General features: G+C 46.3%; 1 protein-coding gene across 6 annotated transcripts in view; it reads right to left on the minus strand.

Annotated features, from left to right (window-relative positions):
• Positions 1 to 26,931, minus strand: part of CUEDC1 (CUE domain containing 1) — a 166,595-nt gene extending 139,664 nt beyond the window's left edge. Inside the window, exon 1 of one of the 6 annotated variants that reach the window (XM_075904801.2) lies at positions 26,631 to 26,931. The gene's annotated coding sequence lies outside the window, so the exon portion shown is untranslated. Of the gene's footprint in view, positions 1 to 20,698; positions 21,835 to 26,131; positions 26,348 to 26,630 lie in introns of those variants that run through there. The other 5 variants (XM_075904798.2, XM_075904803.2, XM_075904800.2 and 2 more) reach the window with 5 other exon arrangements.
• Between the last annotated feature and the right edge of the window lie 683 nt (positions 26,932 to 27,614).

A 27,614-nucleotide genomic window follows, 5' to 3' on the forward strand; every position in this document is an offset into this window, starting at 1 on the left:
CTTGCTTTAAGTTATGACAAGAGGAACTGCATACCAAATTTGGTGGTCCTGCCTCTACCCGTTTGGAGTTCTTGAACAGACGGACAGATAGACTCACTTGCTCACAGAAAAACTCTCCCAAATACTGTATATTGTAGATAATGTGCAAAATGGGAGTGAATTCCATGTGATGGGTGCTTATTGAGAAGTTCAATCAAAACAAATACAGGCAGTCCCCGGGTTACGTACAAGATAGGGACTGTAGGTTTGTTCTTAAGTTGAATCTGTATGTAAGTCGGAACTGACATCCAGATTCAGTCACTGAATCTGGACACCAGTCCTGACTTACATACAGATTCAACTTAAGAACCCCAGGCATCCCCAAGTCAGCTGCTGCTGAAACTGATCAGCAGCTGATTCCAGGAAGCCTGGGGCAGAGCACCTCGGGTGCTGCTGGGTTGGTCCAGTAGCGTGGCCGCTCCTCGGCACTACTGGACCAACCCAGCAGCACCCCAGCTGCTCTGCCCCAGGCGTCCTGATTCAGCCACTGCTGAAACTGATCAGCAGCAGCTGAATCAGGACTCCTGGGGCTGAGCAGCTGGGGTGCTGCCGGGTTGGTCCAGTAGCACCAAGGAGCGGTGCTGCGGGACCAACCGGCAGCGCCCCACCTGCTCTACCACAGGCCCCGGGCTTTGCTCCACATCTCCCTGGTCTGCTGGGGGGGGCACTAGCTGCGTCCCCCCCAGCAGACCAGGGAGACGCGGAGCAAAGCGGCGGAGGACCCGGGCCGGACCGCAGTGCTTCCAGATCAGCGCCGCGGTCCGGCCCGGGTCCTCCGCAGCTTTGCTCAGCGTCTCCCTGGTCTGCAGACCAGGGAGACGCTGAGCAAAGCCGCGGAGGACCCGGGCCGGACCCGCGGCCGCTTCCAGATCAGCTGGAAGCTCCGCGGGTCAGGCCGGGTCCTCCGCGGCTTTGCTCAGCGTCTCCCTGGTCTGCAGACCAGGGAGATGCTGAGCAAAGCCATGGAGGACCCGGCCCGACCCGCGGCGCTTCCAGCTGATCTGGAAGCCGCCGCGGGTCGGGCCGGGTCCTGCGTGGCTTTGCTCAGCGTCTCCCTGGTCTGGGGCCGGGTCCTGCGCGGCTTTGCTCAGCGTCTCCCTGGACTGCAGACCAGGGAGACGCTGAGCAAAGCCACGCAGGACCCGGCCCGACCCGCGGCCGCTTCCAGATCAGCTGGAAGCGCCGCGGGTCGGGCCGGGTCCTGCGCGGCTTTGCTCAGCGTCTCCCTGGTCTGCTGGCTCCCGCAGCAGACCAGGGAGACGGGGAGCAGCTTTTCTCGCCCCAGAGGAGGTGGGCGGCGGGACCAGGCGTCCCGCCGCTCGAGTCCTCCAGGGCGAGAAAATCCCCGTTCGTAACTGCGGATCCAACATAAGTCGGATCCGCGTAACTCGGGGACTACCTGTAGAACAAGTAAATACAGACAATATGAAATAAAGATACCTCCTAACAAATATCCTAGAAGTTATTAATATCAACAACTTTCAGAGAAAGATCATTTAAGCTACCAGAAAAAAATCACCTTTCCATAAATTCTATGCAAATAAACCCAAAATTAACAGAGCATTCAAACTCTGCTATAAAATATAAGGATTTTTTTTAATCCTACAGATAGCACCTCATTTCCTATTAAATTCCATGGCAGAGATTTTTTTAAAATGGGTCTGGGATTTTCAAAGGAGTTGAAAGGCGACATCCAAGTCCTTTAGATTACCATTTTTGTTAAAAAAATAAATAAAAAAAATTGGGTACATAAAGTTTGGTGAAATCCACATCTAGGCTCCTAAGCAAACAGGCAAATTTCTAACAGGTCTGATGGAAGAGAAGCTGTCAAGTGTTCGGCCCTTTTGAAAATTAGGCTGTATACTTGGATGCCCAGATAAGAACTTTGTCAAACATGGAAGCCAACTGAAAGTAATAACTACCTATACGTAGTGCGAATTGACTGTGGGTTGGAAAGAACATGGAATAGTTCACTATTGGAGACAAGGCTCCTTTTAATCCAAATGTTTACGCTGCTGAAGCAAAGACTCACCATGGCAACCAGCTTTGCCACAAAGCACTGCTCAGCTTGAATTACTGCAAGGAGAAATGTTGAAACACTAAATCCCTCTTCTGTAATGCATCAATATAACCTTTGATTAAAAAGAGAAAAGAAAAAAAATCCATGCCAGGCCTTTGCTGTCAGTTGAAGAGCATATTTTCTAAAGTTCACCTGCTGGAAAAAAAAATGCAGCTGATTTTCCAAAGAGGATTAATGTCCCCTCAGGCGCAAGCACAAAATCAAGCAACAGCCCCACAATTTTATAGGTAATTAGCAGAGCTTTCAATGCGTTTCCCTCCTCCTCCCCGTAAAATGCTGGAATGCATTCAAGGCCCAATGCCATACCCACTAAAGAGTGCTCATCATAGATGAACACCCTTCTTTAAGAGTTAAAGAACTAAGCATAATATACTTCTTCCATCAAAAAAAAAAACCCTATTACTTGTACTAGTCATCTTTATCATAACACCCTCCAACTTTCGAGGAATGTCAGATGATCTCTGGTGCTCAGCTATCTAAATATCCTCTCCTTCTACTTGGTGAGAATGTTTTATACAAATCTGTGAACAATGCCTTCCGAGAGCAGACTCGTTTTTATCTAGTTTTCATTAAAAATTCTTAACCATGCACTTTGCTTAGAGAAAGCCTTTGAAATATAAAGACTCTAGATACTATGCCTGAAGACAAAGGCTGAGCTAACTGCTGAGAGCATATCTTCACCGTGCTTTGTCATTTTTGTTTCCCAGTTATATAAATATTCCATACAGAAAAATATAGCAGTTGGAATTTCAAGATGGAATTTCTGACCAATGAAAAAAGGGAGAGAAAGGGGATACCAGAACTGCATATCTATACTGCTTCACAGTTGAGATAACACTGGTGTAAAAAAGCAGTGTGCACAAACACTGACCTACGTTAAAGCAAATTAGAAACTTTTTGGGGTACACCTGCTGCATCCACAGTGGAGAATTACCGCACAGGTCTTTGGTGCACACTGCTAGTCACATCTCCATCATCTGAGCTGTGGGGCAGTGTAGACAAGCCCTTATTATTCTGGTTTGGGGGGTTGTGGGTTTTTGCTTTGTTTTGTTTGTTTGGATTTTTTTTGTTATGCTTTGTTTTGGGTTTTTGGGGGGGTTGCACTGGGGAATGGCAGTGACTGAGACAATCAATAAGGGGACACAGAACCTTTCAACTATAGGTCAATGGTTCACATTTTTGGCAGGTCAGAAGAGGTGACAGAGACATCTAATGGCTCCCATGAAATACGTAGCAAATCACATGAAGACAACTCAAAAGGAGGAGGGTTTTTTTAAATTGACATAGGAATTGCTCTTTTAAGCTATTTTTCCCCTGGAAAGATCTTATATGCAGGGATGGTGATTGTGCTGCTGCTTCTACACATAACCCCTCAGGAACAGCAGGATCATGAACATCAGACATGACCCTGGTCAGTTACTTTCCACTCCTTCTGCAAGCAAAGGGCAACACGGGTCAATTTTGGCTACAGCAGCGGTAGAGATACACATAGATAAGCTCCAGATGGTGGACAGGATTGACCTCATCTAACAACACTGAGGTAAAAGCTATCTGTGCTTTGTCTTCATTAGAATTTCGTATCAGGATTACTATCTCTATGTGAAAACATCTTTCTCTTCACAGTGAGGACACACCTTACATGTATTCAGGGCAGGGGACTGCCTATATTGACAAGACAAAGATGGGGAGGGGTATAAAGATATATAGAAAGAAGTGGCATGCTCAGTGCTGCATGACAGGAGAACTATATAAACTGAAATTAATACACAATTGTCAGTACAAATACTGAAATTCTTTTGGAAAAAAGCCCTTGATACAATCAGCACAAATTACGAAGGTTTTGTTGTATATTTTAGGTCTGGTCTGGAAAGATTTTGTACCAGAAGATATTTCAATTATTGATTATCGGTAATCAAATCACAACGTTTTTCATTTAATTCATAGAATCATAGGACTGGAAGGGACCTCGAGAGGTCATCGAGTCCAGCCCCCCGCCCTCAAGGCAGGACCAAGCTCCGTCTACACCATCCCTGACAGATATTTAAGAACAGGTTAGATAGACATCTCCAGAGAGGGAGATTCCACCACCTCCCTTGGCAATTTATTCCAATATTTGACCACCCTGACAGTTAGGAATTTTTTCCTAATGTCCAATCTAAACCTCCCTTGCTGCACTTTAAGCCCATTACTCCTTGTCCTGTCCTCAGAAACCAAGAGGAACAAATTTTCGCCTTCCTCCTTGTGACACCCTTTTAGATATTTGAAAACCTCTATCATGTCCCCCCTTAATCTTCTTTTTTCCAAACTAAACAAGCCCAGTTCTTGAAGCCTGGCTTCATAGGTCATGTTCTCTAAACCTTTAATCATTCTTGTCGCTCTTCTCTGTACCCTTTCCAATTTCTCCACATCTTTCTTGAAATGTGACGCCCAGAACTGGACACAGTACTCCAGCTGAGGCCTAACTAGTGCAGAGTAGAGCGGCAGAATGACTTCACGAGTTTTGCTTACAACACACCTGTTGATACAACCTAGAATCATATTTGCTTTTTTTGCAACAGCATCATACTGTTGACTCATATTCAACTTGTGGTCCACTATGACCCCTAGATCCCTTTCCGCCATGCTCCTTCCTAGACAGTCGCTTCCCATCTTGTATGTATGGAACTGATTGTTCCTTCCTAAGTGGAGCACTTTGCATTTCTCTTTATTAAACTTCATCCTGTTTACCTCTGACCATTTCTCTAACTTGCTAAGGTCATTTTGAATTATGTCCCTATCCTCCAAAGAAGTTGCAACCCCACCCAGTTTGGTATCATCTGCAAACTTAATAAGCATACTCTCTATCCCAATATCTACATCATTGATGAAGATATTGAACAGTACGGGTCCCAAAACAGACCCTTGCGGAACTCCACTTGTTATCCCTTTCCAGCAGGATTTAGCACCGTTAACAACAACTCTCTGACTACGGTAATCCAGCCAATTATGCACCCACCTTATCGTGGCCCTATCTAAGTTATATTTGCCTAGTTTATCAATAAGAATATCATGTGAGACTGTATCAAATGCCTTACTGAAGTCTAGGTATACCACTTTAATCCATAACATAAACACAGTTATATCAGTATAAAGATTCTTCATACCTTTATTCTCCTTCCCTATGGGAATAGCTGTACCAATATAAGTTCCTGCATACCAGTATAACTGTCTACCCTAGGGATGGTTGTACCAGAATAATTAAAGAGGTACAACTTTTGTACATATAGAGAAGCCTTTATACTGATGTCATTTTTCAGGAGAAAGGAGGTTTGATCTTAACATTTCAACAAAATACAAAGTATGTTCCAAACTGTGTAAATGAATTGTGAACACTCCTGTTGAACAGTCAAACTACCTAAGACATAAGCCTTAAATTGCTGCAGAATTCCACAGGCACTGACAATAAGACCATCGGAGCATGCTATGACAATCTGACCACATGCTCAGCTAATTAGATTTAAATTAAACTTTGCTGAGATCTGAGCTGGTGAAATTGGTTGTGTTACAGCTTGATATGAACTCAGGAGAATGCACAGAGCTAATGGTCAATCTCAGATTTAAAAGAAATCAGAATCATTATGCTGCTACTAATGAGAGGATGCCTTTAATTTATTCTGGATTTAAGGCTTTATTCTGCTGATCTTTATGATAAAAAACAGACAGCAAAGGCATATGGCTGAAGACAGTAAAGATATCGGTAGCTATTAAAGAAGTGTTCAGAACTGTGGACATGGAGAAATGTCAGATTTTATTGACTAAATTTTCTCTTTCTCCCTTAGGAGAGAGTATAGTGCACAAATTCTTTGCGTAGCTCTATGCCCCCCCGCCCCAATTGCCTTTGCAGTGTCTTTACATCTGTCTTTGCCTCGCTCAATATTTTCACACCAAAGGCACTTAACCTGATTTGGATATTTTACCATAAATGGAACCATATGCGATAAGTGTTACTCAGGGCACCCGAATGCAGCTGAGCTCTGGGAACTTCTGGACCATTTGAACCATTTCACACACTATTGAGGTCACTGTTTGAAATGCACTCTAAAATGGTAGCAACGGAACACTGTCATCCCTCTGATGGATGTTGGTCACCTACTTAAGACAAATGGATGGTTTCTAGTCTCCAAACTGAATGCAGCATAGCTGGCAGACTAAGCAAGGAGACCAACAATTGAACAGGACAGAGATGGAAATCCCCCCTCACCCTTCCTCCAGACCAGGAGTGAGGAATAAAAAAGCTCACACTATCTGTGCTCTGAATTGACAGATTGAAGGGCTTGCATATTCAACACCCTCCACAATCACCAAGGACCCCATCACCACATCTGCGGGCCTGAATCAAGCTTCTAAATCCAGATGTAGACATCCCACATGGCCAGCGAGACCTATGTGTTGTCAAAACCACTGACAATGAGGTCATTCTTTAGATGCCTAAATCTGGACGTAGGAGCCTAACCTCAGACCTCCACACCATTAAATACAGCAGTGATGAGCACAAGATGACTCATAAGACTCTAAACAGAATACAAGAAAGTATTCCAAAAATCTCCATCTAAATCCTTGTGAAATGTTGAAAAAGAGAGGGGTGTAAAATGTAATATTTACCTATACTGATTGCCAGAGGAGATGGTGAGAGAATTATTTTTCTTAAGGCCAATGGTTTGATGATGAAGCAGCCTCAAATATGGGAAAATACATGGGAGCAAGGGTTTACATGGAAACACAGGACACAGCACTGGAAGGGATCTTCTATGTCACCAGGTCCGTCCCATTCTATCTCAAGTTATCCAAGCAGCATGTGAATTGAAAGCACAACAGCAGTGTCTGTATAACTCCATGTGTGGACATACTTATTACAAAACAAAAGTGTATTTTGTTGGCATAGCCCCGAAAGGAAGACACAGCCCCTACACCAATGGAAGAGGGTTTTCCAATGGGGAAAAATTGTGTTCTTACCCAACTAGGTTAGCTATGCCAACAGAAGGCCTCTTCCATCAACCAAGTTGCATTTATACTGGGAGTTCATAAGCATAACTATACTCATCAGGGTGTTTTTTGCACACCCTGGCCAATGTAGTTATGTTGACATTACTTTACATGTAGTCTAAGAATCAGTCCCACTGACTTCCACTGGGTGACTCACATTCTTAAGTGCCTGCAGGCTAGATTTACAAAGATATATCCAAATTGATTGCACTGGGAGTTAGGCACCTAACCTGAACCCATCCACATCCTTAAGTGCCTTTGCAAATCTACACCTTAGGAACTTTTGAAAATTTGCTGTAGGCCTTTTTCAGTATAAACTGGCCTTTACTTATGTTTAAGTTGATTAGGGGCAGGTTTGAGCTACAATGAAATCAAAAGGTCTAGGGATGTAAGCGACTAGTCGACTACCCAGTAAGCATATGCTTATTAGATAGTCGAGTAGTGACTCGACTAGTTCTTCCCTGCCCCCTTGTTGCTTCTTAAAAGCCAGTTCCCCCCAGCATCATCTCCGTGGTGGGGCGGGGGAGCCATAATGAGGGGACCGGGCAAGAGCTAGGAATCAGCTGATTCCCAACTTGTGCTCAGTCCCAGGCACTGCGCTTCTGCCTTTTAAATGTACTAAGAGCCTGGCGGTTCTTAATACATTTAAAAGGCAGGGACGGGAACTAAACCCGCTGGAACTCTGCAGTTTCATCCCTTATTTACTAATCAAGTAATCGATGGAAATTCCATCAACTATTAAATTAGCTGATTAAACTCAATTTAACAATCCTAACAAGGTCCATACAAAATTTGCATCACTGTAATTGATTTAAATTTAAACTGGTATCACTTAGCCCTGTGGTTCTCAACTAGTGGTCCATGGACCACTGGTGGTCCATGGTGACATTTTCAGTGGTCCACAGGAACATTGTCACATTGTGCTCTCAGCTATTGGCGTTCACACGATGCATGGTCGAGGGAGACTTCAAAGACCAGTTTCTTTTTTGTAAGACTCTTGATACCACCACAAAAGCTCAGAATGTGATGGAAATTGTTATCAATTTCTTTGAAGTACTTGGTCTGGATTGGGTAAATCTTGTGGGTGTCACCACTGATAGCATACCTGCCATGCTGGGCTCAAGATCGGGCTTCCAAATGCTGGTGAAACAGCGCACTACAATGGTAACCGGAATTCATTGCTTCATTCATAGGGAAGCTTTGGCGTCAAAAACATTGCCTGATCAACTGAACGCTGTTTTCAAAGGGTTGGTGAAAGTGGTGAATCACATCAAATCATCGGCTCTGAACACCCAAGCTGTTGAAAAGATTTTGCCTGAACATGGGTTCTGACTTGGATGTGTTGCTGTTCTACACTTCTGTACGGAGGTTGTCAGCAGGGAACGTACTCAGCAGAGTTTTTCAATTGAGAGAGGAGTTGGATTTATTTCCCCAGGCTCAAGGGAAGGAGGAATTCCGAAATGTGCTGACGCAGTCAAATTTAGAACTTGCGTATCTTGTTGATATTTATAGAATCTTGAACAAACTGAATCTTCAGCTGCAAGGGAAAGGTGCAAATCTGTTGTCTCACCAAAGCATCATCAAGGCTTTTCTTGACAAATTGGAACTCTGGATCGTAAGAGTCAAAATCATTTACGGAAGCTACGAGCTGAATTCCAACGATACTTTCTGGAGGTGGACAGGACAAGGGATGGATTATCTTTCATCAGGAATCCATTTACAACAGATGGTAACAGTGTTCCAGAGGATCTGCAGGAGGAATTCTTGGATCTGAAAAATGATTTTGTGGCTCAAGATGTATACCAGCAGTCTACCATAGAGAAATTTTGGGCCAGTGTGACCAGGAGTTACCCAAATCTGTCAGCACATGCAGTCAGATTTCTTTTGCCATTTGCATCAACTTATGTGTGAGAGATTGGATTTTCATGTTTGTTGCACGTTAAGTCCAAACAGAGAAATCGGCTTGCAGTGGAAAGCGATATTCGTTGTGCATTATCAAGTACCACTCCAAACATTGAAAAGCTTGTCAGTGAGGAGAGAATCCAAAAATCTGTTAGTAAGAAATAAATTTCAAACCAAAATGTTCGTTGTCTGCTCTTTTTTATCATGTCTCAAAAAGGAGGTGGTCCATGAAATTATTTTGATTGGCCTTGTGGTTCGTGGACTGAAACGAGTTGAGAACCACTGAGTCTTAACCATATAGACAAAACCTTTGCTAACACATCCTACTGACATACCTTTTATTCTTGCATAATAAAGCCTTAGAATCCATCCACTAATTCTAACAAGACACATTTAAATCCTAGCAGAGCACATAAAATAGATGTTTTTTAAACAAAAAAAATTTTTAAATCAGATTTTTTATTTAAATTGGATGTTTTTGCTTTTTAAAAATCATAAATTAAAAACTATTTTTTATTTAAAAATAACAATTACATTTCATCACAAACATGCCACTCATATACTTACAGTCTCATACAAACAAATTAATGGCTCTGGTCTGCTCAGCCTAACTATTAGTTAGCTTTTGCTTCTTGAAAGTCTGGGCTTCCAATTTCTGTTTCTTAGCAGACTAAAAAGTAATATGAGCAAGACACAGGCTGGAAAGGATTGTTTTTGTTCTGCGCTTCTGTGGTGGTGGAACTTGGCCAACCACAGCAGAGGAGTTAGTTAAGACATTGTCTTAAAGACAGAGAAACAATACATAGGAAATGACAGAGGCAGCATAGACAGGAACAGTAGAGTGGACTAGAAAGAAAAAAGGAAGACATTCAGCACACACACACAGGGGTACATCTAGACTACGTTTTAATTTCGAAAGAGGAAATGCAAATTCCACGGGGAAAAAAAAACCTTTCGGAAAACCGTGTAAACTTCCTTTTTTTAGGAAGAGCGGCTTTTTCCCCCAAAAGAAACGCGTCCAGACTACTTTCACTTTCGAAAGACCCGCTTTCGAAAAAGCGATCGGAAGAAGATATGCAAATTCGGAGGGAATTTGCATATCCTCTTTCAAAATTAAAATGTAGTCTAGACGTGCCCACAGCTTCCTATATCCCCCCACACTTTTGCACAGAAAAGCTGTCATGGCTTCTGGGTGTCAGAGAGCCTCTCTCAGGGGTGGGCAAATTCCAGCCTGCAGGCTATGGATCCAGCCCCCAGGGTTAGTTCCTGGCAGGTCCCCATGGATCCAGCCCCCAGGGTTAGTTCCTGGCAGGTCCCCATCTCCACGTTTACCTGTGCCTCCACAAGTACTGGAGGATCACAGCTCTCGTGGGCTGTGGACAGCGATTTGTGGCCAACTAGAGCTGTGATCCTCCAGTACCTGCGGAGGCACAGGTAAACACAGCAATGGCGGCCCACCAGGGACTAACCCTGCAGGCTGCTGGTTTTTTATTGCTCACCCCTGGCCTATCTAAGGATGTTAACAGGCAACAGAATAGTCAACTAACCACATTAATTCTTAGCAGTTAGTTAACTATTCTATAGTCCCTGGGGACAGGGCTGATAGCCAGTGCAATCTGGCCCCACTCGGGGTCAGAGGTATAGCGAGGTTATGATGTGCCCAGGGACAAAGACAAAATTTGTGCCCGAACCTGGCGCACAGCTGAGCCTGACACTGAGAGGAGGGGAGCTTGTACTGCATCTTCTCCTGTCCCCTCCCATTTGGGGCCGGACCCCTGCATGCACTAACCCGAGATGGAGGAGGCTTGGGCTGGGGGTGGAGAAGAGGCTCCAGCCAGCGACAGCGGGTGGAGGAGGAGCAGGGAAGCCGAGGGATGAGAGGGAGAGTGGAGGGGGACTAAACTGGTGTCCCCCCAAGCATGGCGCCTGGGGCCAACTGCTCCTCCCAGCCCCTCCTCCCTCGCTACAACACTGCTCGGGGGGAGCCCCCTGCCACCTTGCGCTGCTGCCACTGTATCAGAGGCAGCAGTGCATGGTACCAGGTGAGAGCCAGTCTGAGAGGGAGCCAATTTAAAACCCAACACCCCTCACGGACAGGCTGCCTGCCACTCCGTGCTGCTGCCTCTGATAAAGGCAGCAGCGCCAGATGGCAGCAGCCTCTGTTTGCGTGGCAGTCCGAGCTCCCAACCTCTGTCCACAGGGAACTCGGACCCCCCCACCCACCACGGACAGAGCTGCTGACAGAGCAGCCTCTGTCCTCAGTCAGCCTGGGCCACCGTGGACAGAGGCAGCTCCAGCAGCAAACCCTGTCCATGAGGAGCTTGGACTCACTGGGGACAGGGGCTGCTGCCAGAGCAGCCTTTGTCTGCAGCCAACTCAGGCCACTGCAGACAGAGGCTGCTCCAGTAACAGTCCCTGTCCACAGGGAGTTCAGACCCACCGTGAACAGGGGCTGCTGCCGCCACGAAGCAACCTCTTCCAGCAGCAAGCCAGAGCCTGCTGTGAGCAGAATCTGGCTCACAACAGCCTCCCTTGCTCCCTCCCCTGCGCTGCTGCCTCTGATAGAGGAAGCAACGAGGTGTGTGTGTGGGGAGGGGGGGTTAAACAGCACCGCAGAGCCAGTGCTGAGGGAAACCAGCTTTTTAAGAGCCAGAATCAGCTCTTGCAAGGGGTGAGGATGCTTATCAGTTAATCATCTACTCGACTATTCATTCACATCTCTAGGCCTATCTGGAAATATTTTGAATTTGTTCCCTGGGTAAAAAAGGAAAATGTATCAAGTGCAAGCAATGGCAAAAAGATTATACAGGATCTAGTTGCAAGGATGAAAGATAAGGAAAACTGCTTATTGGGAGAAAATTATGTGGATATGGCTGAGTGGATCAAATGGTTAGTAACTTAAATAATTCACTTTGCAGTGCATCATTCTTCAATATTCTCTCTATGCCTTTTAGTATACATGTGATTTCACAAGTAAATTCCCAAGTTGTTTGCTGTGTTGGATGTTGCTAGAAAAGAAAGTTTATCTTAGCTAATCCTTATGGCTTGTTTAATTAGTTAACTAGGTTTAGAATCTGTCACTCAAGTATACAATACTGAAAGGTGAAGTAAGAGAAATCTGAGTTGTCAGTTGTCACTGAGTGTCAATTTCTTATTTTATATTACATAATATATGCCCCCCCTTATTTTGGAATATTATGGCCACAGACCATAATGGTGATGCCATAAGTCTATTTCCTATTTTACTTCCACATAACTCAGCTTTTCTAAGAAAATCCCATTCTATACTTGTTTTTCCAAACAAACAAGTCAGTGAGTTGAATGGGGCTTACTCTAAAATTAAGTGTACTCTAAGCACAGTCAGTCAACTTTTTTGGTAACTTTATTTAAATCAATGATATATTTTGGTGACTGAAATCACCTTGATTTAAATCAGTCCTCCCTGAATCCTAGTGAAGACAAAGCCCATGGAGAAATCTCTAGCTTCCTTGAGATTATTCCTATCTCTCATTTACAGCTGTGTGTGTTTGATAAATTCCTATAAACCTAACATTAAGCTTCTGCCTCTTTATTGCTGGCAGATTGGAAGCAACCATCCGCAAGGCAAAGGCCATCTGAAACACTTGGGCTGCCTCCAGGCACTTGTGTGGGGAAGAGGAGAAAGGTAAAAAGGTGAAGCACCTGCCCTCCCTTTCCCCTTCCCCATGCATCAGGACTCCATGTAGAAAAAGGCATCCCACAGATGACAGCATGCCTCCTTCTCATTGCCCAGAGAGGCAGAGAAACCATTTCACAGTCATGCAGTATGCTCCTGTAATTTGGGGTCTTGTTTACTGAGGGGGCATTCCTTTGTGAAACTCCAGGGGAAGTTTTGTGATTTGTAGATAAAAGGATTTACTGTAGGAGAAGACCTATGCCTGGTCTACACCTAAAACAGACACTTTGTCTACACTACACAGCTTTTAGCAACGTGGACATGTTGCTAAGCTGGGCAGGGTAAACGCTGTTTGTTGGTACTTTTGCTGACAAAATACTTCCACCCCGTACAAGAGGGGTTCTCATTGTCAATAGGAGTGCTCCTGCCAACAACAAGCCATTTACACTGCTACTTGCCACCACAAATTTTTTGTGGTGACCTGGACTGTGTATGCCTAGGAACGCCCCTCCACATTGGCTCAGTACTAGGGCTCCAACAGCTCCCAACCCCATCTACTTGCCACCACCACCACCCCAGGGGCTCTGCGCCCAGCCCCAGCTCACCAGATGGCAGGGAGAAGTGTGAGTGCTGGCTGAAGGACTCCACAAGAGCACTCAGCAGGAGACTGGAGAGCACTGCTTCTCTCTGGCCAGTAGCATGTCCACCCATTGCTCCTCCAGCCCGTGCTCACGCCACTCACCTGCACCGAAGGCTTTCAGGTAAGCCTCCCTCTTTGCCCTGTTCCAGGACTGCCAACTCTCCTGGACCAGACAGACATAACACCATTTCAGCAAATGACATCCAGTCAGTTCAATTAAGCTGACAACCCTTACCCTCCCCACAGCTTCAGCTCCTTCCTGCAGAGTAGCCGCTCCTTCTATGGGTAGGAGGGGCTGCCAATGCTGGGCTGGGTAGAGCACTACCACTGGTAAGGATAGCCATGCCTTGTATAATCTTCCTGAGCAGAGAGAAACAAGCAAAATATTCAGGCATCAAATGCGGGCCTTATGCCATACAAGGAACAATAGAATTCTTTTAAAAACCTCCAAAACTGTATTGAGGCTTCAAACAAAACACGCAAGCTGTTCAGTGAAAGGACTGATACAGCAGTAATGCTGGCTTTACCTTACTCACACAAGAGTCAAGAGAAAAATTCACTTACTGGCACCAGGAGGTATGGTTCATATAAACACTGCAGGGGATTTAAGCAGCAGTGCCTTCCATTTAGGTCATGGGCCACAGATTTTACTCTTAATTCAATATAAATTGGCCTACTTGAGAACTGATCCATTTTACGATCTATAAGGCATCTAACACCTTCAGGGCACTGCCACTTTCACTGCAGTGACTCGTGAGAAGCTCACTCAAATACTATGGTGCTAGGGCACTCAAATACTATGGTGATGCAGGCCACAATAGCACCTAGATAATTCACATAAGAGAGGAATCAGTAAGGAGTCAGGAGCCATTTGCAGGTTCTATTTCGTCACATGGGCTATTTAAAGAAATTAACATATACTCCACTGAGAAACTAACCTTTGTTGTCATGGCTGAAAAAGGTGCATTTTTACCACAAGATAGCAAATGCACAATACATCACCACTGTCAAATCCCCAAGGGAGATAAAGATATGATAATTTTTTAACAATGTAGCTAGATAAAGTCAACCACAGGTGGAGCTGCACCTTGTTTCCACTTTCACAGTGGATTTTATAAAGAGCTAGCAAATGCACATTCCTTTACTGCTTTGCCTTCTTCTGACAGTAAATAAAAAGCATTACTTTCAGTGGGAGGGACAGTGAATAGCCACAGCTATCTTTTCAAAACAGTCATATCCTATTTTGTTAAACTAGCAAAACAATGGGAACAGATCTGTAAGCAGGGAAGAAAACAGTTATTTGTGGTCTGATCCTCAGCAGTGCTGACCATCCTCAATTCTCTAACATTCATGGGCATTGAACATCCCGGAGGATGCTCAGCACATCCCAGTCTCAAATCCAGACTGTTTTGAGCATTGTACTCTCTCAGTTTACCTGGGAAATGAAGGAGCTCCCTAATCCTTATTTTATCAAAGTCATACTTAACAGTTGGTCCATCTAAACTTATTCTTAGTAACAGCAGAATGCTGCATTTTCATTGTAAGAAGGATTTGTAATTTTGCATACTTTTAAAAAATAAGTTTTTTTTTTTAAATTAGCCATGCAAAACATGCACCCAACTGGTAAATGACTGTACATAAAAATACTGCTTTGCAGTGGACATTTTTAAAGAAAATGCTTGTTCTCTAACTTTTCTCAGAGGAAGTTTATCAACTGTCTAATCTGCTGGCAAAAATTTTTGCTGAGAGCCAAAAATATAAATGAGGTCAGTTTAGGGGGAAAATGAAGATCAACATCACTGCAATGTTTATTTCATCTTCAAAAAATCTTTTAATTATGTTGTTCTACATCAGGTCCAAGACATTTCTAAATGGAAATAGTTCCAGCACTCCAGGGTTAAGCACAGAAACTTTGGCATGCAAAGCATCTGTCACATTTTTTAAGCTAAACTCTGTGATTTTCTTGACTAAGATTTCATTGGTGTGTTCACAACATAAAGATTTCACGGCAGCCTGAGAAACCACCAAAAAAATAATTCTATCCACACAACTGTATGCCCATTGAAAATATGCCCCTTACACATGAAGGGTTACGTGTTAAAAGCTTTATTTCTTGATACTAAGGCCTCAGTTCTGCAGCCACTCCTTAGGCAGTGCTTATGCTGAGCTCCTAGGATATGGCAGGCACAGAGTTGGTGCAAGACTGGAAAAATTACTGGAGTGCTTACTACAAGCTTGATCTTGCTCAACAGCCATTCGATCAGGACCGAACACATTTAAATAATATCCCTATGAGCTAGGAATATGATTCCCAGCTCCTGTAGGTGTACTCACGCTAGCGCTCATAAAAAAAAAAGTGTGGCCATGACAGCGTGAACTATGGCAACACAATTTAGATACCCTAAGTATAAACCCACCTGAACCTGGTGGGTACAGACTCAACATAGCTAACCCATGCTGCAGCTACACTACTATTTGTAGTTTACTGGTCAATGAAAACTAGCTCAGTAATGTCTGCATAAGCCACAAATCATATTCCAAGCTCACAATGTAGATACAGCCTGAGGCTACATCTGTACTACATCAGAAAGTCTACTTAAGCTACGTAAGTGTACCTAGCTCTACTCCATGAGGAGTTGACGGGAGAAACTTTCCCATCAACTTTCCTTACCTTTCTCATCCAGGGTAGAGTAACAGGGGCAATGGAAGAACAATCTGCAGTTGATTTGGCAGGTCTTAACTAGGGATGTAAAATCCTGTTTAAATAGTTAACCAGTTAAAAGCTGGTTAGTTAATTAAACTGATTAAATGGAAGCACAGCCTGGCTGCTTCAGCCCCACAGGGCTGCTAAGTCAGCAGCCTCACATGAGAAGGTAAGGAGGGAGCAGGGGGCTGCCAGCTCCCAATCCACACAGGCTCACCGGGGCAGAAGCAGCAGTGGGAAGGGGAAGGCTGCCAGCTCCCCCTGCCACTTCCGCCAAGCACAAGCCTGTCAACTTCCAGCCTGTGAAGCCATGCAGTCTGGGAGCCAGCAATACTCTCCTCCCCAATGTGATGCTGCCAACTCCCAGCCCACATGGGCTGGAGGGCTGCTTCAGAGTAATGGTTAACTATTACCGATAAGCATCCCTAGTCTTAACTAGGCCAGCTAAATCAGGGGTTGAGAACCTACGGCTCTGGGGCCAGATGCAGCTCAGCTTGCCTGGATCTGGCTCTCAAAACTTGGGGTTCCCCTCCAGCATTGGGGAGACCACGCTGGCACTCTAGCCCCCTCACTGCCCCACCACAGAGCTGGAGCACACACAAAATTACTATCCTGGCCCCACTAGGCTCTGGTATGCAAGGAGAATGTAGGGATTATCTTTCTTCTTCTCAATCGGGGGCCCCATTAGGGAGGGCTGGCTTGTTTGTTTTTTGCTTTTCACTTGTGTATAGCTCCCGACTGATTTTTCTGTGGGTCACTGGTCCCATTCCAAAAAAAAGTTCCCCAACCCTACGCTAAATTAACCGCCGGTGTATCAATCTCAGAGCCTCAATCCAGGTGGTACTGTAAATGTGGCCTTACGGTTAACCTAACAGCACAACCTTATGAAACTGGAAACCCCTCAATCTCTACAGAATAGAGTGCCGCAGCCCCTATTCAGCCAGGCAGAGTCAGGTCTACTGAAGCTGTGACTCCGGCCACATGGGTGAGTGGACAGAAGCAGAACAGAGATTACTTGCCTGATGTTCCCACTGGGCAGTGAGAGGAAGGAGCCTGGCTCAGGCTCCTCTCCCACTCACTGGCCAAAGGAGCTGCCTGGGCACACAGCAAGGGGCAAACTGTTCCATGAAAAGGGATGAAATGACTTCCTCCCTCCCATAGCAAAGGGACAGCAGGGGAGGAGCTATGACAGTTTCACAATCTGTTCTCCAAGCTGCTCCCAGGGTGGTGCATGGCAGCCCTGATTCTGAGGATCTTCCAGGTGGGAAACTGTAAGAGTGGCAGATGTCCAAAATAAGTGTCAACAACTTAAACATTTTCTACTATAGACACATCAGGAGAGACCACTAAAGCCGTGGTTCCACACAGAATCTGCATGGCACATGTTTCCAGCCTCAAGACACACAATTCAAGTCTCCATCCCAGCACATTTCAAAATCTTTGGCCCAAGCCGCACAGGGTGGGCTGCCAGCTCCCGGCACACAGGGCAGACGGGCCTGCAGCAGCCCTCTGCTTTTCAGGCCACAGGAGGGGGACTGCTCCTGGGTAATGGTTAGCCATTACATGATAAACATCCCTACCCCACCCTGAGATAAGTAAAAGCACAAAACACAAGACCACAGAAGGTGTGCTCAGAGATACCAGGAAGAGAACAGAGGTACAGCTAGCCTAGTAACCTTGATACCTCGCATAACAAAATAATTACATTCCACAACAAGCTGGCCCCACTCATATTTAACACCCTGTGCAGCTGACATAGGAAGTCAACACAAGAGGGAGAGTCATGCAAAATGCACAGCACTTCACTCACTCAAAACAGAAGCAAATGGTTTAACCTGTCCTACTACAGCAACCATACTTATATACAAGAAAGCAGTGTTGCCCAGTAATTAGGGCAATGGATTGGGAATCAGCTCTGTATTCTGCCACCCACTCATTTTGTGACAATAATTGGGTAAGTCCCTCTTATCGTCTGTCTTGCCTATTTAGATTGCAAACTGTATAAGGCAGAGCTATATATTGCAGAAATTTACCTTTTTGCAGTAAGTATTCCACATGCAACTGTGTTGCGAGACTGTGAACAAAATAGTTTGTGATCATGTAATTAAATACTATATCATAATGTATATGCACAAAGGTTCCAAATTAAGGTTACACAGGTAACTTAATTCTGGCACTTCCTAAGTTTTGAGTCTTGGCTTTGGAACCTTAATCATGTTCTTTTAACATAGGTTCTCGTGTGTGAAATTACTAAATTTTTAAGGAAAGCAAAAGCCATAATATTGCATCATTTCGGCACCTACATGGTTTAGGGATGTAATAGTATACTCGATTAACCGATAAGGAAAAGCTTATAGGTTAATGCTATAGACTACATGCATTCCTTTGCCCCCTCCACCCTCCCAAATTGCCAGTAAATGTTTTAGCAAGCTGAGGTGCTGCAGGCCTACTTCCTGCGGGTCTTTTCATTTTTTAAATATAGCAGTTAAAAACAGTTCAAAGGCCTTATCGACCAATTGAATAGTCGATGGAAATCCCTAAATTTAACATCCCTAGAGGAGAGACAGGCTCCTTGATCTCAGTTCCCAGCTCCAGCCCCACCCAGTTCTAGTGAAGCTGGTAGCAGCCAACTATTACAAGGAAAGTAGGCCTTAGTTGGAGCCTACTCTGATTCACTCTGGAAATGGTGTGTACGCAGTTCAGTCATTCCCAAATGCTGCAAGATGCTCCAGCATGTTCAGTGAAGATGGAATTTTCTGAGATTTTAGCTGCTAACATCAAAGAAGTCTCTGTGTGAGAGCTTGGCCAAATTTGGTCAGTGGATTGTCATGAAAAAGGCAAAAGGCACATCCATGATACAAAAGCCACCTCCCTAGTCCAAATTTAAAGCTGCTTCTCCAAAGTATCCAAATGCTAAAACTGGTCAAAGAAAAGATCTCCCAAGGTTTTTTAACATGGAATAACCCACATATTTTCCCTTAGCTATACAGGCAGTCCCCGGGTTACGTACAAGATAGGGACTGTAGGTTTGTTCTTAAGTTGAATTTGTATGTAAGTCGGAATTGGCGTCCAAATTCAGCAGCTGCTGAAACTGACCAGCGGCTGACTACAGGAAGCCGGAGGCAGAGTTTCTGTGCCCCGGGCTTCCTGGAATCAGCCACTGATCAGTTTCAACAGCAGCTGAATCCGGACCCCTGGGACAGAGCAGCTGGGGCGCTGCCGGGTAGGTCCCCGCAGCGCCGCACATCGGCACTGCGGGGACCAACCCGGCAGCACCCCAGCTGCTCTACCCCAGGTGTCCCCAAGTCAGCTGCTGCTGAAACTGATCAGCGGCTGATTCCAGGAAGCCCGGGGCAGAGCAACTCTGCCTCCGGCTTCCTGTAGTCAGCCGCTGGTCAGTTTCAGCAGCGGCTGACTTGGGGACGCCTGCGGCAGAGCAGCTGGGATGCTGCTGGGTTGGTCCAGTAGCGCCGCTCCTCGGCGCTACTGGACCAACCCAGCAGCACCCCAGCTGCTCTGCCCCAGGCGTCCTGATTTAGCCACTGCTGAAACTGACCAGCAGCAGCTGAATCAGGACGCCTGGGGCAGAGCAGCTGGGGTGCTGCCGGGTTGGTCTAGTAGCGCCGAGGAGCGGTGCTGCGGGACCAACCGGCAGCGCCCCAGCTGCTCTGCCCCAGGCGTCCACGAGAAAAGCCTGGTCTGCTGGGGAGGGCGCACTAGCTGCGTCTCCCCTCCCCGCCCCCAGCAGACCAGGGAGACGCGGGCGGCGGGACCGAGACACACCGCAGTCCCGCCGCCCGCGTCCTCCGCGGCTTTGCTCCACGTCTCCCTGGTCTGCTGCCCCCCCGCAGAAGACCAGCAAGAGGCGGAGCAGCTTTTCTTGCCCCGCATAACCCGGGGCCTGCCTGTACAGTTGTGGCTAAAATTTTCTCACAAATGAGCCACAGGCAGCCACCCAGCATTGTAAGAATTTTAACCCAAACAGTCGTATTTTGGAAAAGCTATAAGGAACTGAAATTAAGGTATGGTACTGGGAAATGTCAAGCATCCTTATTACCAGTTCTGCCTACAATTACAGAATTGTCCTAATCTCCAAATATTTGCACCCTACAAACTTGGGAAAGCAGGGGAGGACAGCACTCTCAATGACTGTTATTGAGAAGTGCATCATTCCCATTTCCTAGCATTGGAGGTGATCACTTTTAATTTCTCACATCTGCTAGAACGTTCCATTCAGATTAAAGATGAGCATATAATATTCTCTGATCAGCAGACAGAGCTCCCATGTAGTAAGAGGCACAAAGAGACCAAACTGGAGGCAATTAAAAGCAACGATTCCTGTAATGACTTAGACTCCAGACCCTGATACCTCACATGCTCCTTTTTTTCGGTAACCGGGTTTGGTTCTTTAAAGGATTTGAAACCACAGACAGAGGAATACTTCTTTTTAGGGTCAAACAAAGATTTTTTATTTTTTCTATTTACTTTGTAATTAATTTTACATTTAAATCAATTCACTATTTTTGATTCTTTTAAGACAATAGAATATACAAAGAAAAAGTAGAACAACAGTTAAAAAAAACAAGAAATAATAACTTCTCCTACAGATATACCCTCCTGATTTACCTTTAAACAAAACAAATATATAATACTCACGTTAAGAAAGATAGAAGCATTGCTTAGATTCAGGAGATAATCTTTTCTTTATGTTTTTCCTTTCTTTGGATTTTTCGTTGCAACTTACGACCGGTGTTGTTCCCCTTTCAGAGCTTATTTGTTCCCCTTTCAGAGCTTATGTGCGGCAGCGAGATTCAGCGCCGGAGAGGGAGCTTTGGTTGATCAGACCTAGCTTTTTGGATTCGCAACCCGTCCGCTCTTGATCTGTTTCAGCCAACTTTATATACCCTGTTTCGGTATTTTGGTGGTACTCTACTCGCCTGACAATTGCTTACGTTAGATTTTTGTTGTCTCATTCTGCCCTTACAAAAACTTTCATCTGCTCCATTTGGGGTAATCAGCCCTTTGTTGCAAACTGCTGTCTGAGTTACTTACTTCCCTAAAAGCGGGGTTATTGTTGGTCATCCAATCAAATTTTGTTTTTATTTTTATCTCCTATATCTCACAACGCTGCCTTTCCTTTACACTTACAACTAAACTGGTGCTCATTTGACATATTCTGGGTAGGCCTCAATACCCTTCCTTTCACACTTTTCAAAGGAGAAGGAGCCAGCTGTAACAGGATACAAGAGTGTGGTTGACTGTCAGAACATCTTCTGCCTTCTAGTCTACATTTATACGGTATTCCATCACTACAGTTGTTTGAGCAAGCAATACCCACACCCCCTACTGGAGGCTGGTAGTGGAGGCTATGGGAGCTGGCCCAATAAGTATAGCCAAGCTAACTGTATCTACTATATATTTGAGAGAGTCTGTGTCTTTCGTTGTCTCTGTCTCTCTCCTCCAACATGGTAAGAGCTAGGACTACCAAATTCACTTTATAGCTTCCTCTTATCATAGCATTAAGGAAAGTAAGGGTTTGGTTGTGCCAGAAAAACTGGATGTGCCTGGAATGAGATTGCTTCTCAAAAAACAATACAGAAAAGAGACAGAATCACTAGGCAGATGAAAGGGGCTAGCTGGGGATGTACACCCACGCCAGGGCCGGCTCTAGGTTTTTTGCCGCCCCAAGCAAAAAAATGTTTGGCTGCCTCCCCCTCTTTTTTTGTTGACTTTTACATGTTTGCACTTTGCAATATTTTTTTTGTTTTGTTTTGTTTTGACTGTTTAAAAAAAATTTAAATGAAAACAGAAAATTTGTAGTTAGTGAAATAAAACAATTTCCTACTAGTGTACTCATTTAATTTTAACAAAATCACAATTACAAACAATTTGGGTTCAACTATACACTGTAATGAAAAATGTTAGTGTCATCCAGTACGCGCAGTTTCTCATAAATTAAAAGAATTTATATTAACTGAATGTTTCTGGTTTTTATACTTGCGTAGCCTTTTAATAATTCAGTAAAATCTAAATTTTCTGCAATGGTACTTTCAATTGAAATTAATGCGAGGCCTGACAAACGATTTTGAGTCATGGTGGACCTCAAATATTTTTTTAGTAATTTCAGTTTTGAGAAATTGCACTCACCAGAAGCCACTAATCCTGGTAATATTAAAAGAATGCATAATGCTATAGCAGCTGCCATGGCCCTGACCGGAGGGGAGACTGCGCTTCCTGCATCGGGGCCATCCCCCCGCAAACCCACCCCAGCCCTCTGCAGGCAGGGCTGACCCAAAGTAGGCGGCGGAGCCGGGCAGCAGCAGGAGGCAGAGGGCGGCCAGCAGGCTCCAGGCATGCATAGTGCCAGCGTTGCACAGCAGGTAGTGGCGTCTTCCGCAGCCCTTTAAAATCAGCGGGGCGGGGCCAGGCATTGCCAGGGGAGGCTGCTTACCTGGAAATGCCACCCCTGGAAATGTGCCGCTTCAAGCACATGCTTGATTTGCTGGTGCCTAGAGCTGGCCTTGCCCCACTGCACCATCCAGGACTGCTGTAACCCCACCCCTGATGCCCTTTTGAGGGGGATGAAACTTCCCCCATTCATACAGGAACATTGCTGGCTGTTCCCCTTTATCAGGGAGAGAGGGGAAGGTGCACTGTTTGCTGCATTCCTCACTCTGGCTGCGGAGTGCAGGGGGTGGAGGAACCTGGATTAGGGATGTTAGCAAGTAGTCAACTACTGTACTCAACTACCCAATAAGAATACGTTTATCAAGCAGTCCACTAGAGTACTCGACTGCTCACTTTCCGCCCCTCCTTTGAGCCTCTGTTTGAGAGGCAGCAAGGATGGGGGAAAAAGGAGCTGGTGCTGAGGGTAGCCAGCTTAAAAGATGGTTCCCCTCCAGCACTGTCTTCATGGTGCCACCTGCCCCCCACCTCTATTAGAGGCAGCAGGTGAGGATGCAGGAGGTTGCTGCAAAGCAGCAGGCTGAGACTTGCCGTAGGCAGAGGCTTCTCTGGCAGCAGCCCCTGTCCACAGGGGTTCCAGTGGGAAGCTGGGCCTCCCGCACAGACAGGGGCTGCCGCTGCCAAGCAGCTCCTGTTCACGATGGTCGGGGCTGGCCGCGCACAGGGGCTGCTCTAGCAGTCGCCCCTGGCTGCCGGGACTCTGTGAGAGCTGGAACCAAGTAGTCCCAACTCGCGCTGGTCTAGAATGCTACACCTCTGCATTTTAAATGTTGTAAGATCCCAGCTCTTACTACATTTAAAATACAGAGCCACAGTGTGAATAGTTTCTGGTGCTGGCGCAAGCCAGGACTGCTTAGTCCTGGCTTGCGCCAGCTCCGGAAGCTACCCCCACTTAGGCTCTGCAGAGAGGCCCCTCATCAACTAATTGTGTAGTGGATACAAATTGATTAGCCAGATAACCACAATTTAACATCCTTAACTTGGACCTGCCCCTGCCAAGAGGCATGCCCTCCTCACCTTCCTGTGCCCACTTGAGCAGCAGCAGCCATGGAGAGGCAATTCTCAGCTGGCCCCAAGCTGCTGTGGTACTCCTCTCTCCCTGGGGCAGCCTGCATACTGAACTCCTCATCCCCAGCTCCACCCCCAGATCAATGATTTAAATGAAGAAAAACAAAAATTAATTGAGTTAAGGACCCAAGCAACACTGGGTAAATCTTCTAGTATAGCTATATGCATTATGCACAGTGCCTCCACCAGAAAGAACAAATTTACGAGAGAGGAATGGGGTAGAAAGGTGGTATAAGCTTTGCAATTGCAAATCCTGGAGGAGCTGAGAAGAAGCAGCAGCAGCAGCAATTGAGCATCAATAGAAGGCCCTAATCAGGATCAGGGTCCCATTGTGTCAAGTTCTGCCCAAACACAAAGGAAGAGACACAGGTCATGCCTGAAGTCTAGTTATTATCACAGAAGCATTTATTTTCACCAGTGCTACAGTGCTGTTTTTTTCTATTGTTGTATACCATGCAAAAATAAATGAATGCAAACATGTAGGGGGCACTAACAGCTTGAAATAAACAGCAATGCAGTGAGTGCCAACTGCCAAGAATAATTAGTGTACCAGTCCCAAACACCACAGCTTACTGTAGACCACTGCAGGATATAAACATCCTAGCCATTGTTAAGCCCTTCTGAGCTTCTGAGTTCACCCTCTCTATTCTGATTATCTTGGTTAGACTGTTATCTTCTTCCAGGTAAGAACTATTGAGTTTTGTATGGTACTAGGTACACCATCAGCACTTTTTACATACATAAAGAAAGGTAAATTTTGGTCACCTGAGAGAAAAGATTCCTGTAGATCAGAGCCTGTCAAAAATAATTCTTTCCCATAGGTGCATATTACAAATTATACCCATAATGGAATCTAAGATCCTATTCTTCTTGCCTTAGTCATGTGAAGTCACCAGCCTCAGTTTAACCATTCAAATAAAAGGCTCTGAAAACAAATCTAGAAGCCACTAAGTAAGATACTATAGAATAACAATCCCATGCAGGCAGTAAAAGGATAGATGAATTAACATAGACATTAAAGATGCGGGGGAAACTATTATCAAAGTCCCAAACAATTTCAGTATATTGCAATATACAAAATGCAAATTTAGCTCAAGCAAACTGGAACTAAAAATCTATCTTCATTTACCTACTACAAGACTTTCACTGTATTTTTCCCTGAATACATCACATTTTTGTTGCTGAAATTTTGGTTTTTAATCCAGATATATAGGTCAACCATATGGTGACCTGATTGAATGAAAACAATTTCATTGAGATAGGACCATCCATGCAATTATGTTGCAGGATAATGGTTTCATATCACTTACTCAACACCATGGCAAAGACAGTATTTCATCAGAAGCTTTTGACAGCAATTTGACCATATATATTGTAAGGGTGGCACACATTTATCCTACAGCAATTACTTTATTTATAGCCTAACATATGGTTTCATGGTGTGTTACTTTGTCAGGACAAACAAATGTGCAACAGCAGTACAGTAACAAATACAGCATTCTGATTGGCTTAAGGTGATTCAGGCAATTAGAAACTATTTGGGCCATAAGAGTACAACTGGAAAGCAAACAAAACATTGAATAAAACAACCAGTGGTCCTGTGGCACCTTAGAAGAGACAAACAAACATATAGGGCTCGTCTACATTGGCTCCTTTTCCGGAAGGGGCATGTTAATTTCAGAGATCGTAATAGGGAAATCCGCGGGGGATTTAAATATCCCCCGCGGCATTTAAATAAAAATGTCCGCCGCTTTTTTCCGGCTTTTAGAAAAGCCGGAAAAGAGCGTCTACACTGGCCCCGATCCTCTGGAAAAAGCGCCCTTTTCCGGAGGATCTTATTCCTACTTTGAAAGCCTACTTTGAAGTAGGAATAAGATCCTCCAGAAAAGGGCGCTTTTTCCGGAGGATCGGGGCCAGTGTAGACGCTCTTTTCCGGCTTTTCTAAAAGCCGGAAAAAAGCGGCGGACATTTTTATTTAAATGCCGCGGGGGATATTTAAATCCCCCGCGGATTTCCCTATTACGATCTCTGAAATTAACATGCCCCTTCCGGAAAAGGGGCCAGTGTAGACGTAGCCATAGAGTATCATGAGCTTTCATGGGCAAAACCCACCTCTTCAGATGTGGAAAATATGAATAAGTCCATTTGCCACATGACTGAACGTCTGTATTTACTAAAAGGCAACTTTTAGCAACCATTAGCAACGCACTAGTCCAAGGTGATAGAAAACGCACAGGTTACTTGATCAGTTGATCTTAAATGGGCAGGAGTAAGCCTCGAAGACACAGCAACAATGAACAACACGGCAACTTCTTCCCCTCCTTAAAACATGTCTCATTCCTCTGCTGTCACCAATGAAAACCAACAGCCCGAGTTCTAAAACTAGACTGCCTCCATAGCCAAAACACCAAAGCCAGGTTTTCGGACTTGACTGCCACTCATGCAACTTTTTTCTTTTTTTTTTTGGTGGTGGTCTGTGATAACTGTATCTATTTCCAACACAATGACACGGAGAAACGCCGCTTCAGAACAACCTGTAAATAAAGCCGGGCTAACCTTGAGTCAGGCTCCAGAGAAGGCGTGGAGAGGTTGGGGGGAGGGGGCAGCCGCCTGCTGGCAGACAGAAGGGCGAAGCTTCCCGGGGGGCGCCCCTGCAAGCGGGGGTCCCAGCGAACCCTGCCCCAGCGGGATCCAACGGGCGGGGGGGGGACGCTCCCGCATGGAGCCAGCTAAGGGGGGGCGGTGCCAGAGACGGAGCCCATGATCCGCAGGAAGGGAAAGGTGCCCCCGCGCCTGAAAAGTCCCCCCCACCCCAGCCGCGCCCCTCACCCTAACCTCCCCCCGCCCCCTTCCCATCCCGCCCTGGCCAGGCGGGGACAGCCTGGAAAATCACCCCCCCCCCCTAAGAAAAGCCGCTCGCGGCGGCGGGCACAGCCCAGCCCGGAGAGGGCCTGTGCCCGGCCGGCTCCGCCTTGGCACTGCCCTGCGGAGCGGGCTGGCTCGGCGCACAAAGGCAGCCCCCCTCCCCGCGACGGGCAGCGCCTGCCTTCCTTACCCGCCTGCCGGCCGCCGCGGCTGCTCCCCGGGCTGTCGGGGCAGAGGCGGGCGCCGAGCCCGCCCGCAGCCGGAGGGGCGGGGAGCCGTTGGCGGGCGGGCGCGCGCGAGGAGCTGCCTGGCCGTTGGGCTCCCCGCACGCCGCCAGCGCAGCTCGGAGGCCGGGGGCGGTTGGGGAGAAGGAGCGAGTGGGGGAGGGCGGGCGCCTCGGAAACGGCCAGGGCTCGAGCGCCAGCGCGGGAGGGAAAGGCCAGCCCGGCGGCTTCCTAGCGGCCGGCTGCCTGAAGTGCAGAGGAGAGTCCCCTTGCCCTGCCCGCCGTGGGGCTGGGCCCTGGGATTTCCTGACTGGGGGGTGCCTAGCCGGGGACGCGCCCATGGGGCAGGGAGCTACCGTCCCCCTGGCACAGAAGGGCAATGAAGGCGGCTGAGGTAAAACCACTTCTCCAGGGTCCAGCGATGGCCGAGGAGTGGGCTGTGGAAGTGGCCCGCCTTCCTCTCAGGGGGCCCCACATTGCCTAGGCTGCTGGGTTAGGGTGGCTTTGCTAATTGCGCTGGCGTTCGTGGGGCGCGCCCACTGCGCGAACTTGGCGTTCGTGGGGTGCGCCCACTGCGCGTACCTAGCTTTCGTGGGGCGCGCCCACTGCGCGTACCTGGCGTTCGTGGGGCGCGCCCACTGCGCGTACCTGGCGTTCGTGGGGTGTGCCCACTGAACCGGAGCAGCGCTTTGGCTGGGTGCCGAAGGAGCGCCCAGCTCTCGCCGTCAGTGCGGCGTGCTCATCATGTGTCCTTGCTTTACTTTGTGTGTCACCTTTTAGTGCAATCCATTGGGGGGAAAAATGACACGGCCAGAAACCAGCAGAATCAGGCAACCCTGCGTGCGAGCAGGGGCAAACAAAATGGCTTGCGGTCTGTACACAGAACCCTGATGGGCTGCAAGTGACCCTCGGGCTGCAGATTGCCCATCACTGGTCTTGATGAACATTCA

This window comes from Pelodiscus sinensis, chromosome 21 (assembly GCF_052426305.1).
Source record: "Pelodiscus sinensis isolate ZL-2025 chromosome 21, ASM5242630v1, whole genome shotgun sequence".
In the NCBI taxonomy this organism is placed as follows: domain Eukaryota; kingdom Metazoa; phylum Chordata; order Testudines; family Trionychidae; genus Pelodiscus; species Pelodiscus sinensis.